The 7,859-nt window shown below is 53.0% G+C and overlaps 1 protein-coding gene across 5 annotated transcripts in view; it reads left to right on the top strand.

Moving 5' to 3' along the window:
* Window positions 1–692: 692 nt before the first annotated feature.
* AZIN1 (antizyme inhibitor 1) overlaps window positions 693–7,859 on the top strand; it is a 51,546-nt gene continuing 44,379 nt past the window's right edge. For 3 of the 5 annotated variants that reach the window (XM_029062519.2, XM_029062522.2, XM_029062521.2), the window contains exon 1: window positions 695–807. The gene's annotated coding sequence lies outside the window, so the exon portion shown is untranslated. Of the gene's footprint in view, window positions 808–4,044; window positions 4,150–7,859 lie in introns of those variants that run through there. The other 2 variants (XM_029062523.2, XM_029062520.2) reach the window with 2 other exon arrangements.

Here is a 7,859-nt window from a genome sequence, read left to right as displayed (position 1 = left end):
AGACTGGGAGCCGGTCAAAGGGCAGGGACCGAGGGATCTGTCCCTTCCCGGCGCCCCGTCCCGTGCTCTGCCCCCAGCCCGCGCTCCATCCATCCTCTTAAATGAATGAACAAACTGTCCCTTCCCCGGCGCTCCGTGCGCTCAATCGAGCCAATCGAGTGAACGAAGCCTTCCCTTCCCGGCGCTCCGCCCCTCCTAAGCGCCGCTCCAGCCGCGGGAGCCTCGGCCTCCGGGGCACCTGCGCCGGCCGGGCTCCCCCCCCCCCCCCCGCCTTCCCTCCCCCCTTCCCTCTTCCCTCCCATTGGCCGCCCGGGGCGTGACGTCATCCTCCGGCCCCGCCCCCGAGCGCTGAGTGGCTGTGCGGGCTGTGACGTAGAGGGCGGGGTATAAAAGGTGGGTCGGAGGCCGCCTCCCTTCCCCAGTCGGTGCTCGCTGCGCCCGCCTTCCCTTCTCCTCCTCCTCCTTCTCCTCCTCCGCCGCCTTCCGGTTTCTTCCTTCCTTCCTTCCTTCTTTCTTTTCTGTCGCCTCCTTGTCGCCTGGCCGCTCTTTCCTCCGCTCCTCCTTTTTTTCTCCTTTCCCCCCCCCTCCCCCCGGTCGTGGTTGGTTTTTTTTTTTCCCCCCCCCCGCGCTCCCCCAGCTGCTGTCGGCGCGGCCCTCCCCCCCCCTCCCCCCCCCCCCGGTCTCCCCCCCGCAGCCTATGGCCCAGGCCGCCTCGGCTATTTCTGCTCTAGGTAACCACATCCCTCTTTAAAAATTCCGCCTAAAAAGAGAAGACGCTTTACCCGACTCTTTGGGCCGTTATCTCACGTGAGTCGAGGGGCGCGCGGAAAAGGGAGGGGAGGGGAGAGTCGCCGGCCGGTCCTGACCGCCTTTTAACATGGCGGACGCGTGTGCGTGGTCACCTCCCTGCCGTTGCTGCCCCGCCGCCGCCGGCCGTCCCCTTTGGAACGACCCTCGGCTTCCCCTCCCACCCACCCCCCCCCCACCGACCCCCTCCCCGTGTGTAGAGCGCTGCCCTAAGCGCCGCGGGGAGGGACGAGACACCCCAGCCGTCCCACGTGCGGCTTCCCTCCTCCGGCCCGGGCATCCCGGAGGAGCGAGAAGGGGGGGGGGGGGGGGGACGCCCGGCAGACCCATTTTGTTTTTAAAAAAATGATGGAGGAGGCTCGCCGTGTGCTGAGCGCCGGGGGAGGGGCGAGGGGTGTGCTAAACTGGGTGACAAGCACTAAGCGCTGGGGGAGGTGCGAGGAATGTGCTAAGCGCTGTGGCAAGCACTGAGCGCTGGGGGAGGTGCCAGGGGGGCTAAACTGGGTGACAAGCACTAAGTGCTGGGGGAGGTGCCAGGGGTGTGCTAAGCGCTGTGGCAAGCACTGAGCTCTGGGGGAGGTGCCAGGGGTGTGCTAAGCGCTGTGGCAAGCACTGAGCGCTGGGGGAGGTGCCAGGGGTGTGCTAAGCGCTGGGGGAGGTGCCAGGGGGGCTAAACTGGGTGACAAGCACTAAGTGCTGGGGGAGGTGCCAGGGGTGTGCTAAGCGCTGTGGCAAGCACTAAGCGCTGGGGGAGGTGCAAGGGGGGCTAAGCTGTGTGACAAGCACTAAGCGCTGGGAGACGTGCGAGGGGTGGGCTAAACTGTGTGACAAGCACTAAAGCGCTGGGGGAGGTGCGAGGGGTGTGCTAAGCTGTGTGACAAGCACTGAGCCCTGGGGGAGGTGCGAGGGGTGACAAGCACTAAGCGCTGGGGGAGGTGCGAGGGGTGTGCTAAGCTGTGTGACAAGCACTCAGCGCTGGGAGACGTGCGAGGGGTGTGCTAAACTGTGTGACAAGCACTAAAGCGCTGGGGGAGGTGCGAGGGGTGACAAGCACTAAGCGCTGGGGGAGGTGCGAGGGGTGTGCTAAACGCTGTGGCAAGCACTAAGCGCTGGGGGAGATGCAAGGTGATTTGTCCATTCCGAGCGCTTAGGACAGTGCCCTGCACATAGTAAGCACTCAATAAACACTATTGAATGAAAGGTGTGTGCAGTGTGGCAAGCACTGTCTAAGCGCCCGGGGGAGATGCAAGGTCATCAGCCCTGGGGGGCTCCCAGTCTTCGTCCCCCCATTTTCCAGATAGTAATGTTGGTATCTGTGAAGCGCCGACCAATACGGGGTCACCGGGTTGTCCCACGCGAGGCTCACAGGCTTCATCCCCATTTTCCAGATGAGGGAGCTGGGGCCCAGAGGAGGGGAGAATGACTTGCCCCAAGGTCACCCGGCGGGAGCCGGGATTCGAACCCATGACCTCGGACTCCAGCCCGGGCTCGCTTCGCGCGGCGGGGGCGGGATTGGAACCCACGTCCTGCGACTGCCGGGCGCTGGGCACGGAGACGCGCGGGTCGGTGACAGCTGGGGGCGGGCCGGTGGCCTGCACGGAGTAAGCGCTCAGTAAATAGCACCGAATGAATGAAACGGCGTGGGGGGGCTCAGGGCGGCCGGTCCTTTCTGGAAGCCTCGGGGCGGGGCCCTCCCACTGGCCGGGGCGGCTGTCACTCAAGGCCGCAGCGCCTCTTGCAAAGTAAGGATTAGTCACCGGACCTTCCCCAAGGCCGACCCCCCCACCCCAGGCCTCGGCTGGGGAGTGGGACATCCCCGTCGGCTCATCATCATCATCGGGGTATTCGTTAGGCGCTCACTCTGTGCTAAGCGCCGGAGGAGATACGGGGTGAACAAGTTGTCCCACGCGAGGCTCACCCCTTCGATTCTCGTTTTAACAATAATCGGGATGGTATTTGTTAAGCGCTTACTAGGTGCGAAGCGCTGCGGGGAGGGATACAAGGTGATCGGGTTGTCCCACGCGGGGTTCACCCCTTCGATTCTCGTTTTTACAATAAACTTACTGCGTGCGAAGCGCTGCGGGGGGGGGGGATACAAGGTGATCGGGTTGTCCCACGTGGGGCTGACCCTTTTAATCCCCATTTTACAGATGAGGTAAGCGGGGCCCAGTGAAGTGACTTGCCCAAGGTCACCCAGCAGCCAGAATTAGAACCTAGGCTCTTCTGACTCCCCAGCCCGTGCCCTTGCCACTAAGCCACGCTGTCTCTAATGATGGTGTCTAAGCACCTACTATGTGCAAAGCACTATTCTGAGCGCTGGGAGGGGTGGGGGGTTACTCCAACACCCATCGGGGTCTCCCATCGCGGTGGCTACGACCCCGGTGACAGGGCCGCATCTACGACCGGGGTTGCCACCGCACGGTCGGAAGGGCCCGGGCCACCCGCCGACGCCCACCCTGAGCCCCTCCCAAAGCCGGGGAGGAAGGACACCCTTTTTTTTTTTAAAAAAAAAAAAAGGAAATGTCAAATTCTTAAGGCCCCACTTCAGCCACGGTCGGGGTTGGAAGGAAGACTTTAGATCGAGAGAATCTAACTTGGGGGCCCTGAAATCCAAGTGGTGATAGTAGGCCCTTGAGACAGCTGTTTCCGGCATGGCTTCACCCACCATCTTTAAATCGGTTCCCTTTTCTGCTACTGGCACCGAATTCCGCCTGTGTGGTTTATGTGCTAGAGGGAAGGGCCCTTTTTTTTTTTCCCCTGCAGTCGGTCGTTCCCGTTAGGTTCAATGGAGGAGGGTCCCGATGGGGGAGAGACCCGTTAAAAGATGCGTCCTTTCCCTGGGTTGAAACGGCTCCCCTTCTTACGCTTTCCCCCCCCCCCCCCCCCCCCCCCCCCGGCCCCAAAATCTGCCCGTTCCTGTCCGGGCCTGGTGGGCAGAAACCCCAAGGAGCATCCTCCCTGCAGTGCCGCAGCATTTTAGCGCGTTTTTTTGTTTTGAATCCGTTGTGGGTGGCGATGAGGAAGGAGGAGGAGGGGTTTGTTCCGGTCTGGACCGCTCCAATCTAGTTCTCTTCTTCCTGTCACTATGTGAACAATGCTGCTGCTGCTGCAACTGCTGCTGCAACGGCCTGGGTGGAGGAGCCCTTTCCAGCCCGGAATACTGCCCCGTTTCCCTCTCTTCCCCACCTCCTCTGCCCCCACCCAGATCTGTGCGATTATAAAGCGTCCCCCTTCCCTCAGCCCTGCTCACTTGGGCTAGGAAAGGGCCAGGCGGCGGCTCCTTTGCATCCGCAACCTCACGGGAAGGACTCCACTCCAATGACACCGTTCTAAATGTTGCAGGTGACATTCTTTTTCCTTATAAGGAGAGACTGACCTTTCGGGTAAAGTAGAACCTCCTTTCCCCCCCTCCCCCGGTTTTCTTTTGACAAAATAGGGTGGGTGAAAGAAATTGGCCGGCCGCTTAGAAATCTTCCCCGCAGACTGGCCTGTCTTGGCTTTCAGAGAAGTAGCAAAAGATCAGGGTGATCTGCCGGCTGCTTACTCACTTGAAAGTTTTGTCCTTTTTGAGGTCTGGTCCCGAGGCACCCTATTAAGGACAACTAGCTGGATGGGAGTGGAGATGAGCCGACACTTTTAACTCCTCGGCAAATCAGATTCCGGCCTCGGATTTTCACACGGTTTTGAAATATAGTCGACACAGAGTACGGAAGCTTGTGAAATAATGCCCTGTCAAGCCAAGTGGTCAACTGCGTGTTTAATTAATGCATTTGGGGTTTTTTTTTTTTTTCCCCTTCAGTGCTAAAGCACATAGTTTTCTAGTTGGCATGTAGAGTAGCCTAAGATAAAAATATAGCAGCGAGTAGTAGTGATGGTATTAAGTGTCTTACTGTGTGAAAAGCACAGTACCGAATGCTGGGTGAGAGTAGATGGGTGAGAGATAGATATTGTTGCTGTTCTGCAAGGGGCTCCTCACTTACGAGTAAGTGGGGGGGGGGGGGCACTGGTGACGCACACAGGAAAAAAACTATTTCAAACACTAAAACAATGTAAGAAAAAAGGCACTGGGTGGTTGTGGCTGTGTTAATCAGAATATTAACAGTTTGAAAATGGCTGTCTCATTCGAGGCCCAATTATCAGATGCTAGAATTTTGGAGATATTTGCTGCAATTAAGAAGTTTGGTTTTTATTTATAAATGCATATTTATTTACTACATATATAGTCTTGAGTCTGCACACATGGCCTGAACTTCAAGCCATTGGCTCCAATGTGAACTTGCGTTAACTTTTATCCTAGCATTTGCAGTAGAAGGTGGCTAGAAGCATACTTAGGGAAAGACCTTTCCTACACGGATTGGTTTTAATTTCTAATTCCTGTGCAGGGGTACTTAAAACACTTGTGTCCTTCAGAGTGAGCTAGAAAACTGATTACCATGTCATGTTTTTCGAGCAAACCAACTATGGTCTTGAATGATTAGTAGTGCTCCTTTTGCTCTGTAATACTGAGCTACTAAAGGACTCAAACTAGTTTGAGCTTTCTGGTGGTTGAAAAGCGGGCTTCATTATGACTAATAATTACTGTACTTAAGCACTTACTCCGTGCCTGGCACTGTACTAAGCACCAAGGTGGATACTAACACATCGGGTTGGGCACAGTCTCCTGTCCCACGTGGGGCTCACCTTTTCAATCCCCACTTTTCACGTGAGGTAACTGAGGCCCAGAGAAGTGAAGTGACTCACCCAAGGTCACACAGCAGACGAGTGACGGAGCTGGGATTAGAACCCATGACCTTTTGACTCCCAGGCCCGCCCTCTGTCCAGTAGGCCGTGGGTTAAAATGTTCCTGTACTATTTCTTTTGGGGCAGTATTAGTCAGAAAGTTATACTAATATATTAGTCTGATATGCAGTCAATCTTCGAAAAGGACAGATTAAATGGTGGATGCTGCTGTTTGCTTCTCAAAATGTTTCCTTCAGAGGCTAAAATAGGGTATCATCCCTTAATAGTCGGTAGCCTTAGCATTTTAAGAATAATCTGAAAAGGTTCAAGTTCGTATGACTCTTAGTTCACTCAGAGTGGTTCTTGTGTCTACAACCACACATATTCACCCACGCTGGTAAAGGGGATGCCGTATATCTGATAGCCAAACAGTTAGATTTACGCTGCACTTTTTGGGGCAGTGCTGATTCACCAGGATCTCTGGCTTTTTCTTTAAAAGGTCTGTCTTTGGGAGGTAATGAGTCTGAAGAACTTCTAACTTAAAGAATGATTGTTAAACTTATTCTAGCGTGAATAAATTTGAAACCTTTTAATAAAGGGAAAGTATTCAGGATTAAGGAAGTGTAGCCGTCTTTGAGGTTTGTCTTAAGCCAGAGGCTAAAGTCCTTTAGAATGACATAACTAACTTTATCTCTCCTGCAGCTTTTAAGAACTGATGAACACTTGCCGATGAGTTGGAGTAAGAAAGGTCAAGGATCTCTTAAGGATTAAAGCTGGAGCTTGTGCATAACCCTTATACTGTGTGGGGTCGGCTTTCATATGGAATGACCAAATCATCTGCATAACACAGGCTGTTGTGGAACGCCCTCTGAATTACTCTAAATTATTTGGTAGAGCAATAGACATTCACTCTTTGATAGTTGATAAACCAGTCCAAGTGGGCTCTGCGCTCCCCCTTTCCCCCCCACTCAATTTTTATTTCCGAGAAGGTGGTTTCAATGAAGTAACTAATTTTGTTTCACCTAGAGGTCTTGATGATTCTGAGTGGAATCCTCTTTATATTGTTTACCAGGAAAGGCATTTTTCTCCCTTTTTTAAAGAATTAGCGGAGTATAGGCTTGACATCTGGCATCAGGTTGATCAGCTTGGCATCCGTTTCAGCAAGGATTTGGGTCTCTCCTGAGTCTTCAAGTGGAAAAGATTTATTCAGGCATCACTTTTCCATTTGCCACAAGCTTCCTCTAGCCCTGAAATTCCTTTTAGTTTTCTTCCTACAATTCATTCGCGTCAATTGAGATTAGGCAGTCTCCTCGATTATTCTTTGTAGTTATTTGGCTGTAATTTCAATGATATCATGAAATTGAATTTCTAGCCACCAGGCTAAAGAATGGTAAGTTATTTTCTGAGTTTATGTTCCCTTGTTTTGAGTTAGCTGAGGTGTGACCACCCATTTCTATGAGAGGTTGTGTTCACTGAGTTTTTCACCTTGAAGAGTTTTTGTTTCAGAGGAGCAACCGTACGGTACATTGAAATTCCTCCTGAGATGGGATTCCATTCTCAAAGGTGATAGCAGAAAAGTTGGGCCTATCTTTGTGAGGCCCTAGCTGTATTAGGGTACCAGTGTGTTTTATTCAGTATGGTATTTGCTGAGCACTTCACTGTGTGCCGAGCGCTGTACTTAGCGCTTGTGGGGAGTTCAATACAGCAGAGTTGATAGACACGCTCCCCACCCTCAGGGAACTTAGTCTAAAGGCGGGGACAGATATTAAATTCAAATTCCTGTGGTTGGTCTCTAGTGTGAGTTTCAGTTTTTTTTAAAAAAAACATTTTTCTTCTACAGTGCTTAGCATAGTTTGCATTTAGAGGATGTACGGTTTGAGGGTGGTTTTCGGGGGGGAGGAGGGGCTCAGAGCCCAAACTAAGATTGCCTGATTCTTGTAACGAGCAGTGAACTGGTTAGCTGGGGAAATGAGACCTGACTGATTATTCTCTTTGCTTAATTTACACGACACTGGGATAGGGTTTTCTTGGCACACTTTCCTTAGGGAACTGACACATATGATCATAGTTGACTACTCACCCGCATGCCTAGGTATCAAAGACAGTGGTAGGCAAATAAATGTAAAGACCACCTCCTGCCATATTTGCTCAGAGGAATAAGGCCGAAGCCTTCCTTTGTCTTGTTTTGTGGGACCCCCCAAATTCTCCTACTAGTTGGAACAAAAAGGAAGTGGTGTGACCAGGAATTCTGAGGCCTCCCCCTTCTTCCCCGTTCTCAGGGGCAATATTTGTTAAGCATAAGCACCGCAGAGCAGTTTTCCTAAGCACATCTA

The sequence above is a fragment of the Ornithorhynchus anatinus genome, chromosome 4, assembly GCF_004115215.2.
Source record: "Ornithorhynchus anatinus isolate Pmale09 chromosome 4, mOrnAna1.pri.v4, whole genome shotgun sequence".
Taxonomy (NCBI): Eukaryota; Metazoa; Chordata; class Mammalia; order Monotremata; family Ornithorhynchidae; genus Ornithorhynchus; species Ornithorhynchus anatinus.
Note: the sequence above shows the minus strand (reverse complement) of the source record. Positions and strands in the feature narration are given on the sequence as shown.